Source organism: Hibiscus syriacus, unplaced genomic scaffold, assembly GCF_006381635.1.
Source record: "Hibiscus syriacus cultivar Baekdansim isolate YM2019G1 unplaced genomic scaffold, ASM638163v2 tig00113725_pilon, whole genome shotgun sequence".
In the NCBI taxonomy this organism is placed as follows: Eukaryota; Viridiplantae; Streptophyta; class Magnoliopsida; order Malvales; family Malvaceae; genus Hibiscus; species Hibiscus syriacus.
Window position 1 is genome coordinate 9,134,467 of NW_024063471.1, and position 11,204 is coordinate 9,145,670.

Genomic DNA, 11,204 nt, shown 5'->3' on the forward strand with positions numbered 1-11,204 from the left:
TTTTGAAATATCATTTTTGTATTTTGAAAATAGAGTCTTATAATCCGAAGCCAACCCATTATAATCCTCTAATAACTCATCATAAGATAATTCATCCAAATCGAATGAGTTAGAGGTTACCTTAAAATCTTCCCCGATAGCCATCAAGCACAAGTTTGCAACTTCTTGTTCCTCTTCATCGGAACCTTCTTCATCGCTCCATATAGCTATATGAGCCTTGTACTTCTTTTGGGATTGACCATTTTTCTTCAATTGTGGGCAATCATATTTGACATGCCCCGGCTGTTTACATTCATAGCAAATGATCGAGTCTTTCTCCTTCGATTCATTTTTGAAGCCTTCATTGCGTTTGAATTTTCTACCTCGGTTGGGAATCATCAACTTTATGAATCGTTTGACAAATAATGCCATTTCCTCATCATCATTATTGTAATTCGAATTACTCTAATCTTTTGTAGATTTGAGAGCAACTCTAATGTTTTTCTTCTTTTCCTTCTCCTTTGGTGTCTCGTCAATCTTATCGAGGTCCACTTCATCTTCAAGCATCATTTCATGAGTGAGAAGAGAACCGATTAGCTCTTCAAGAGTTAAGGACGTTAGGTCCTTAGACTCAATGATTGCCGTCTTCTTAGATTGCCACGATTTAGGAAGAGAGTAGACTAACTTCCTCACAAGCTTTTCATTTGAAATGATCTCTCCATATGATTTGAGACCATTGACAATCGTTGAAAATCTATCCGTCATAGCTTTGATATCTTCATTTGGTTTCATCTTGAAATTTTCATAGCTATGCGTTAGAATACTAATTTTGGATTTCTTTACCTCATCGGTACCTTCATGAGTGAATTGAAGTTTGTCCCATATTTCTTTGGCAGTTGTACAAGATGAAACTCTTTCGTATTCATCTGGTCCAAGAGCACAAAATATGATATGGATGGCTTTGGAGTTGAGCTGGAACATTATTGTCTCTCCTTCACTCCATAATCTTGGATGAGTGAGAGGCTTGATGTATCATTCTTCTACGGCATTCCATGCTCCCATGTCACTTGCTTGAATGAAGTACATCATCCTATTTTTCCAATAAGGATAGTGCCCACATCCTTGAATCTTATCACTGCTAGTATGGTGCACGTGATGCGATCTATTGGTGAACATGCCGTGAAACTGCTGGGGAGATGTCTCGGGTCTGTATGTGGCATGCATCAAAATATAAATTAGTTAATTAATAATAATAATAATAATAATAAATAATAATATTTATAATATTTTTAAGCCAGATCAAAAACGGGTGTCTACAGCTGCCCCTCTTTGCACATTCTTGTGTTAACAAGAATAGAGCAAAGATGACAAAAAATAACCAGTTTTTTGTCCAGTCTTTTTTTAGGTTCGTCTCTGATTCGAAATGTTGTGAATCAAGCAATGGAAATTTTAAAAACATCCAGCATTGAAGGTCTTATGGTTTCCTGAAGGACTTAAAAATCAAGAAACCCCCGAAGGCTTAGTTTCTTAAATTTCATTTGAAAACATCTTGCACTGAAGGTCTTATGGATGGCCCGAAGGACTTAAAAATAAAGAAACCCCCGAAGGCTCAGTTTTTAAAATTTAATTTGAAAACATCTTACACTGAAGGTCTTATGGATGGCCTGAACAACTTAAAAATCAAGAAACCCCCAAAGGCTCAGTTTCTTAGATCTCATTTGAAAACATCCTGCACTGAAGGTCTTATGGATGGCCCGAAGGACTTAAAAATCAAGAAACCCCGAAGACTTAGTTTCTAAGATCTCATTTGAAAACATCCTGCACTGAAGGTCTTATGGATGGCCTGAAGGACTTAAAAAATAAGAAACCCCTGAAGGCTCAGTTTCTTAATTGTCACCAAGGAACCCCTACATATCACGATAGTCCCTCAAGTGTTCATCAAGTTTGTCATCAAGGAACCCCTACATATCACGATGGTCCCTCAAGATTTTCGTCAATAAACCTCTACATATCACGATAGTTTCTCAAGCTTGTCATCAAAGAACCCCTACATATCACGATAGTCTTTCAAGCTTTTCATCAAGAAACCCCTACATATCACGATGGTTTCTCAAGCTTGTCATCAAAGAACCCCTACATATCACGATGGTCCTTCAAGCTTATCATCAAAGAACCCCTACATATCATGATGGTCTTTCAAGCTTGTCATCAAGAAACCCCTACATATCACGATGGTTTCTCAATCTTTTCATTACATAACGATAGTCCCTCAAACTTCTCCTCAAGAAACCCCTACATATCACGATGGTCTCTCAAGCTTTTCATCAAGAAACCCCTGAAAATTAGGCTTAGTTTCTAAAAATATTGTGTTTCGAGCGAAACTATCTCAAGCGAGATAAAATCTTCTGTTTCAAGTGAAATTGTCTCAAGGGAGACAAAATTTGTTTCAAGGGAAACCGTCTCAAGTGAGACAAAATTTGTTTCAAGGGAGATAAAATTTGTTTAAAGGGAAACTATCTCAAGAGAGACAAATTTTCTTTAAAAACAATCTTGAGTGAAATGAAATGTCTTCTTTCAAGTAAAACAATCTCAAGTGAGACAAATCTTGTTTTAAATGAAAAAGACTCAAACATTTTTTTAAAAGAAATTGTCTCAAGAGAGACAAAATTCGTTTCAAAAGAAGCGATCTTACAGATAGGTGTTTCAAAAGAAACTGACTTAAAGATTATAAAATTTGTTTCAAGTGAAACAGACTCGAAATTTATATCTCAGAGAAAAATTTTCTCAAGCGAGACGGAATTTGTTTTGAGAAATTATCTCAAGTAAGACAAATTTTTTTTAAAGAGAAACAACATTAGAGGATACTGATAATTTGCTTGTTCATGCTGGTGGAGGAAATGCCATCAGAAGATCTGATCGTTCGCATCAGGATATTGAATGCCCCAATATTCGATATTGAATCACCAAAGATGCCCCAATATTTTGATGTTGAATCTCCATAGATGCCCCAACATTTGATATTGAATCTCCAAAGATGCCCCAAACTTTTGATGTTGAATCTTCAAAGATGCCCTCTATTACTTCAGCACTGATTCTAAGCATGGGCTTTGTGTCTGAGAGTCACATGTCAAATACCAAGATCCACTCTAGAGAGATTGTCTTGTTTGAAAAGTGTTTTTCTTCTTCTTTTATTTTGAAAAGTTTGAAAATATCAAAAAATTTTGAAAATTGTTTAATCAAATATTTTGAGAAAATATTGTCCCTTTCTAGGTTTCATAATTGAGACAAATCATGAAACTAGAATTCATTGGATATCAAAGAATTAATTACACTGTTAATCCTTCAATAAATTATAACTTTTTGACAAGTGTCAAAATCAAAGCTATCTCTGGGAAATGGTTAGGTAAGGAAGGGGTGAAATGAAACTCAGGTTATTGTGTTTGGTCAATGGTTTGGCCTTCTTATTTCTTTGATGTTCACTGATTTGATGGCGTAGCTTGTATGCTCATCTACTGGAAGTGTTCGTCGGCTCCCAGCTCTCATGGTCACGCATTGTGCAATGTCTTATCAAGGAATTTGTGTGATCGCCTCAGCTACACAATTTTTACATTCGAGCCACCTTTTCAGGTTTTCAACTCTAATCCTCCTTTGGTTTTAAAACGTCATTCAAAATTTACGTCTTGAACCCCTTTTTTTTATTTTTCCTATCATGCATTAAAGATTTTAGAAAACTTTTTACAAATAAAGATTAATCCTGATGGGAGGGATGAAATCTGAATATAGCCTATTCTGTCTAAAAATCCATGTATGATTAGAAGGGACTTTTAAAGTTACGTAATGTAGGCCATGGTTTATGGTTATGAAAGAAAAGGATAAGTAGGCCCAAACAAGTGTTTCAGGGTATTGAAACAATGATCAATTCATTCCGATGGCTTCAATCATGTCTTGCTCAATTTGAATCTGTTCATATGTGTCCCTCTCTTGATGCTTTCTGGATACTCCATGTTCTTCTGGAATGATTGTGCTTGATCAATCTCATAGTTTGAAGTTTGATGCACCATTTGAGTTGATTGTCGTCCCTTTTTCTTTACTTTTTTTCTTTTTTTCTTTGCTTTTTTTTGTTTATTTTTTCTTTATTATCCTTGCTTTAATTTTTTTTCTTTTTTCCTCTTTTTTCTCTGATTGGATCTTCGTACTTGACATTCGGTTCACCTTTTGGTATCTCCTCTGGATTGGTGTCTACACTCATGTGAGCAGATCTCTGCCTTGCCCCCCCAGTGTGGGGGTGATCCTTGGTTAGGGTTGAGTCAGAAGAAAAATACTATAGGCTCAAAAGGGGACAACAAAGGATATATATATACATATATGGATACATGAAACAAATTCGTTCATCATCTCATACACAAAAGTCCTCGCAGAAGAGATATCCCCAGGGGGATAGATTTTCAAAATTAATTTTATTCACATGAAAAAATGTAATTAATGCATGTTAGAGTTATTTTGAATTCATTCTCCTTTCTGCTTCTTGCTCCCAACATGTCTCAATTGTTTAGGTTCAACTTCAAAAAGTTGATGCAAGATGCCCCACATTGTATCTTCTGATAGGAAGGTTCATGCTCAAGTGAACAACTCAATGCCTTAGGTTTTATTGGTAAAAATGTTGGTTTTACGTCTAAAAAGACGATGATGTGACTTTATTGACTCAAAGGTATCGATATGACTCTTAATATCTTCATGAATTATTCTGGGTAAAAATCGAGGGATTTTTTTTGGGACAGGATAAGAAATGTCTGATCTTGCCATATTTCAAAAATCTATAATTCTTGAAGAATTAAAAGAATAATGAATTCATTCGATATTCGAAGAACTAAAGATTAAAATTTGCTCAATTATTCAACCTTAAAATGTAGCATAAGTTCAGTCACTTAAAAGATTAAGCAAGTATAAAAGATAGAACAAAAATGATTTCAAACAAAACAATGCTCTCAACGTAACGGTAGATGCAATGCCCCCATCATTTTCCAATTATCCATGCTCCTGAATCAATTAGGTTCTGAATCTTACGCTTCAGTGCCTCACAATTCTCAGAGAAATGTCATGAAGTTCCTAGGTGGTAACTGTGCACAATATCAACATCATATCCCTCGAGATATGGGGACTCTTTTCTCAGATCATTCTGGAAGGCTCGGTCCTACAATCAGCTAAACAGGCTCCAACTGTACTGATTTCAGCTTCTTGATTTTATGTAGTGTCACGTGGTAGGACCACTTTATAGAATCCTCTATGAATTAACTCTATGTTTTTTTTAATGAATTATGCATGTAAAAATGCTTAAACGAATGTTATGTAGAATGTAAATGCAAATGCCAAATGCAAATGCAAAAGGTGTCATTCCAGAGTGACCATCTTAAAACAACTTTCATTGAACACAAAGGTCTCTGTACATCAAACAAACTTTACAGATAATGGACAGCTTTCACTCCTAGCTTTTCTATCTCCTTCAGAAGCCAGGTTATCTTCCAAGCATGATCCGGTGATGAGCCATCAATCTGCTTCAAATCTCTTGCAAAGACAGCTAACTCGACCAACTTATGAGCCACTTTGCTTGCTTGAGTAACCGCCTCATTCATTGCATTGTCTTTTTTCTCCACTTTACATTTCAACCTTTGAAGTTGTAAGCAATATTGACTATTCTCTCTATTAAAAGACTCGATACGGCCATGAAGTTCTCGTGCAAGATTTCTATAATCATGTAACAACTCTGTCATTATTTTATTGTTGGCTCTACTTGTTTCAAGTTCAATATCTTTCTTACGATTGTGGTTTTGAAAAAAGCCTTCTACGTTAGTAAGGGTTGTTCTCAACATTTTGTTCTTTGTTTTCCATATCCCTAACTCTTGTAAGGTTGTTTTACGTTCATTTTCCACAACCTGTAGATCATGATAGCACCTTTTAGCTCGTTCTTCATGCATTTTACAATTTCTTTTCCATTGTTCGATACCACTCTTCAATTTAGAGGCTTCTTTTGCCCACTCTTCTAGAGTATTGCCTAACCCAACACTTTGAAAGGTTTGATTGATTCTTTGAAAACCATCTTGCATGGCTTCCAATTCTCTGTTTAGAATGTCCTTTTCATTTTGAAATTGAAGTATTTGAGCTTCATATTTCAATAGACGCTCTTCATTTTGGATACCCTTACTGATGCTTTTGTCCTTGGACTCACTCAGTTTCGCCTTGACCAAATGTTTTACTATTGAACCTGATTGACCCTCATTCTCAAATTCCAATACTCCATGCTCTAGTAAGCAATTAATTTGACGCTTGAACGCAACACAAGTCTCAATATAATGTCCTTGAGCCCCTGCGTGATATTCACAGTTGGGATTGGCATCGTACCACTCCGGATATGGAGGTTGTAAAGGCTTCACATACTGCGGGGACACCTCCCGGGCTTTTAAAAGCTTATTATACAACTCCTTATATGATATAGGGATAGAATCAAAATGAGAGCCACCTCTAGGCTTGGATGAAACTGGAGTCTTCATGTTTATTTCTCCTGACGATGTAAGTATACTCTCAAATGCCCACGAGTTTTGATTACATGGTTTCTTTTCATCATTCTGGACTTCTACAGTTGTCACCATTTCCTTGGGGTCTCCAGACAACTTGTTGTTATGAATGGTGACTATGTGTGGCTTCTCATACTGGCTAGAATCATCAAGTTCTAAAGTAGTCCCTTGTGTATTTCACACCTCAAGGTTGCTTTCGTCGAGCTCATTCTTTTCTGATATAGAAATCACACTTCCTTTGGACAAAACATCTATCCTATCCATCATCCTGGACATCTGCTCTTTTATCTCTCTTATTTCCTTTCTCTCTTCCTCAGCCATGCGATCTTTGGGCGCAGATCTCTCCATTATTCTCGACGCTTTCCTAGGATGCCACTTCTCAGCTGTATTATAGCCTGCTTGATCACAAAACCCCTTATCCATCATAAAAGCCTTCTACTATGTTGACCACTCACAAATCGACACCTTTTGATTATGTCATGATCATACAATGCAGACAAAGAAAAAAACCACATAAAAAACAAGGTAGTACAAATAGGATAACAAAATAACATTTTTACAAAATAAATAAGCCAATGCAAAAATAAGAATGCAAATGCACGAGGTATCGATTTCCAAAAGTAATCATTCTTAGAAAGAGTTTCATTCTTCCAAAAGAACTTTTATTTTTACAAGAAAAATCAATCTATGAATGAAGTTTGGCCTTTTTATTTAGCTTTATGATCTTAGTCATGATCCCAATAACTTTCTCCTCTTTCCAGAAATGATTATGAATCTAGATGGTGAGTAGTTAAGTGCAACTTCTAAATCGCCTTCCCTCTAATCTATGGCAATCATTTAGGGATCAAAAAGTCTCTACCAAGATAACTAGTGCAGGACTTATACCTTTCTCCAATCTGTCCAAAAGATCTGCAATAGCAGCCTCAACGTGTAGCAATGTCTTTGAGAATATCACTAGATCATGTATAGCCATAGCAAAGGTGTCTAATCCCTTATCTTCATCTATGTGCTCTAGTATTACCTTCTTGAGGCAATGCCACAGAAAACACTCCCTTTCTCTCATTTGTTGGATGTGCTCTACTATCAGTAATCTTGTAATCTTCACAAGCTTGCTTTTGAAGTATTGGACTTTCGGAAGTCTGTAATGAATTTTATCCACCTAAAAGCTTTCAAAGTTAAACAAAGCAGTACTCTTCTATTGTTTGTGTCAAATCTTGTCTTTTGAAAGTGAAGCATTTTTATGCGAAATTCCGGCATCAGACCAGAGCTTTAGGTAACGAATCATCAATCTTTACGCAGAGGAGATAGACCATGTCACCATATTTCTTGTGAATTTTTTTCTTTGGTAACTACTCTCTAAATATCCCATATCTCTATCAGCTCTTGTAGATCATTCTTGCTTGAAATCGACATTGACATTTGTGATCATTTGTGATATGAAATCCCCAGAAAAATTATCTTTTTGCCCTTTGTGTTTCTTTAGATTATGCTCGAACCGTTGGATTAGATTCTTGCTTGTTATGAAAATTCTTTTCCATTTCAATGATTGCTCTTCTAATCTGATGATTACTTGGTTTAATCAACACCTTTATTTTATTCATGATGATTATGCAAATGCGAAGATACAAATACAGATGCAAAAGTGATGCAATGCAAAGAAGGACAAAAAAAATGGCATACGCAAAAAAAATAGTATGGGCGAAATAATCAATAAAATTAAAAAATGCTATTTAAATATAACACCTACCCAATCATGGTATCTACCCGATCATGCTTTTATTAGATAGTGATCCTACCCAAACATGATTTCTACCCAAAATAATTATTTTTCAATGAAATGATTCTAACCGCATGGTATCTAGTTCGCATGATGTTATTCAACAGAAAATAAAAAGGTTCAGAAACGCTCCTCCTTTGTGTATACTTAATTTGGGTACCTACTAACGGTCAGAGGCTCAGTATGTCTATACCTAGGATGACCGTTCTACGGTTCACTATATGCATGGTTTTGTCTCTAACGGGAAAAGGTACTCGAATTGTCCTTAATGTTGGTGCCCCCTTGGCTACCAAACCCTCAATCCTGGCCCATTACAGGCTCGTGTGGATCGATTTCAATTCGAGAGGATACATTCCCTTATGTCCATGTGGAGAAACAATTTCTCTCATGTAGACATAAAGTATATGAACCCCAAAGATTACTTGCTAAAACCCGTGCGGAGAAACAAATTATCTCACGTAGGTTAAACTTTCATCTCAACTTAAAAGGGACAAAGCTCGTAAGTGAGCTTATGGTATGTAAATGCTCGTGATGTGTGTGAGGAGGAACATTCAACCCTTTGACTCAAAAGGAAAACGAAACCACTCGACAAAAACTTGGACATATCTGAAAGCAAAATTCAAAATGTTAGTATAACAAAAAAAATGAAGCAATTACAAACTTCAATAAATGAATCATAAATTAACTAAAAACTTGAATTCATAATTTCCATCACAACGACAATGTATAAACGACTTACAACTTGACTGTCTAAAAAGTCCCCAGAAGAGTCGTCAAGCTGTTGTAACCGTTTTTCGGCGGGACAATCGCTTAATTGTTTTAAAAACAGTTTCGACTTTAATTTTTGGAAAATCCGGTGATTTGAAATTAAATTGGATAAAATTGAAAAGAGTCGCCATCAACCTTTGGGTTAGGTAGGTCGAATACCTAAAAACGTCTTTTAAAAACAATTTTAAGAAAAATAATTTTCTAGACAAAAGCTGGTCTGCGTTTACCAAAGATTCGATTAAAACGGGTTCGTGAGTCGGTTACGCGTGGGGAAGGATTAGCACCCCCATAGCGCCCAAAATTGGTACTGTGTCGCTTACACGTTGTCGTAAATATGGAAATCACAAATCGAATATCAAGTTAAAATATGATCCATTTATTGAATATTAATTGGCTTCAAATTAATTAATTAATTAGAGAAAATTCTTTAATTTGAAAAGAAATCTCAATATTAGTAATCCTCTGTCGAGAAAACTATTTTTAGATATTTATTATCTGTAAAATAATATTCTCTCATCTAGTTATTCGAAAATATTAAAATTGAGTAAGAACTCAATATCTGAATTTTACAGGAATTATCTAGAAACTTAAATTGTCAATACTTAAATTTAAATAGAATAAAATATCATAGAATAAAATAAAAATATCATCGTCAATTAATGGAATATTCGACAAAAATCTTAGCAAATAATAATATCAAATATAAGGGTATTTAATATCTTTAATAATAATAAAACACACGTGTTCCATTATATATTTAATATTTTATGTTAACAAGGACGTCAAAACTAATTAAAATCTAAAATCCACAAAATAATATATATGATACTCAAACAATGATCAAAATGAACAAAGATCAAAATAGCCATAATCTATTAAGTAATTTAACCCTAAGCTTATTTATCTATGTTTATATAGTGACAAAAAATAAAGCCTGTTGCAATTAAAATCTATAAATCCAATATTAATTTATTAACAAAATTTGAAAATTGACATACGCAAAAGCAAAATTAAAATTCCAATTTAAATTAAATGATTCACATTAATATTATAAAAAACATGAGTAAGGAAGAAATGTATTCACACAAAATTAATCCAATGATAATAAAACAAATTTCACCTAAAAAGTTAGACCCCATCACATATTTGGCTTTTCAAAACTACTTTTCCCCCTTGTTTTTGAAGCAAAACCGGCTGCTGAAGCATAGTATAGGATAAGGCTTTTGTTTTCTTTTCATTTTTTATTATATAATGTATATATATTGTAACATGTGGGCTACTACACTGGGCCTATGTAAAAGACAATACAAATGGACTACTTTTTTTAAAAAAATATTACAAGTTTACTAAAAATGCAATTTTCCAATCTCAAACACAAGACACGTTGAAACCCTTTTCCAAACCCTGTTTATCTTCTCTCTACCGCCTCTCATTTTATCTCCCTATTCTCTATTTTTTAACTTTTGAAACCTTCAAATATCCCAAAACCGACCCCTTTCCTATGAAACTTGAAACTACAACTTTAAAAACTAAAACTTTTTACCTTCGTGATGAGATTCTTCTTCTCCGACGAGAGCTTCCAAAAATAAGGTAAACTTCTTTTTTTTCCGTTTTCTTTTTTTTCTTCTACAGAATTCCCCCTTCTTTATGGTTGCCATCCTCACCGAATCCCCTTGTCCCTTTCCTTTTTTTTTCTTACATTTGGTAAGATGTTGATGGGTTAGGTGAGATTTATTGAATTTACTGACTTTGGTGATGGTTTAGGTAGAATGTAGTTGCGTGGGTCTATAACTTCCACTAACAATTTTTTTCTTTTTAGCCTTCCATCCTGCACATAAATCCAATTAAGGATAGTGCCCACATCCTTGAATCTTGTCACTGCTGGTATGGTGCACGTGATGCGGTCTGTTGGTGAACATGTTGTGAAACTGCTGGGGAGATGTCTCGGGTCTGTATGTGGCCTGCATCAAAATATAAATTAGTTAATTAATAATAATAATATTTATAATATTCTTAAGCCAGGTCAAAAACGGGTGTCTACAATATGCAAAGGTAACAAATAAAAGTTGTTAAAGCAAATAAAAATGTTGAGTTTAATATAATCTAAAAAA

General features: G+C 34.7%; 1 protein-coding gene across 2 annotated transcripts in view; it reads right to left on the minus strand.

Moving 5' to 3' along the window:
• LOC120187777 (alpha-L-fucosidase 2-like) overlaps positions 1-8,972 on the minus strand; it is a 30,832-nt gene extending 21,860 nt beyond the window's left edge. For both annotated transcript variants that reach the window (XM_039191410.1, XM_039191412.1), the window contains exon 1: positions 8,963-8,972. The gene's annotated coding sequence lies outside the window, so the exon portion shown is untranslated. The remainder of the gene's footprint in view (positions 1-8,962) is intronic.
• Positions 8,973-11,204: the final 2,232 nt, after the last annotated feature.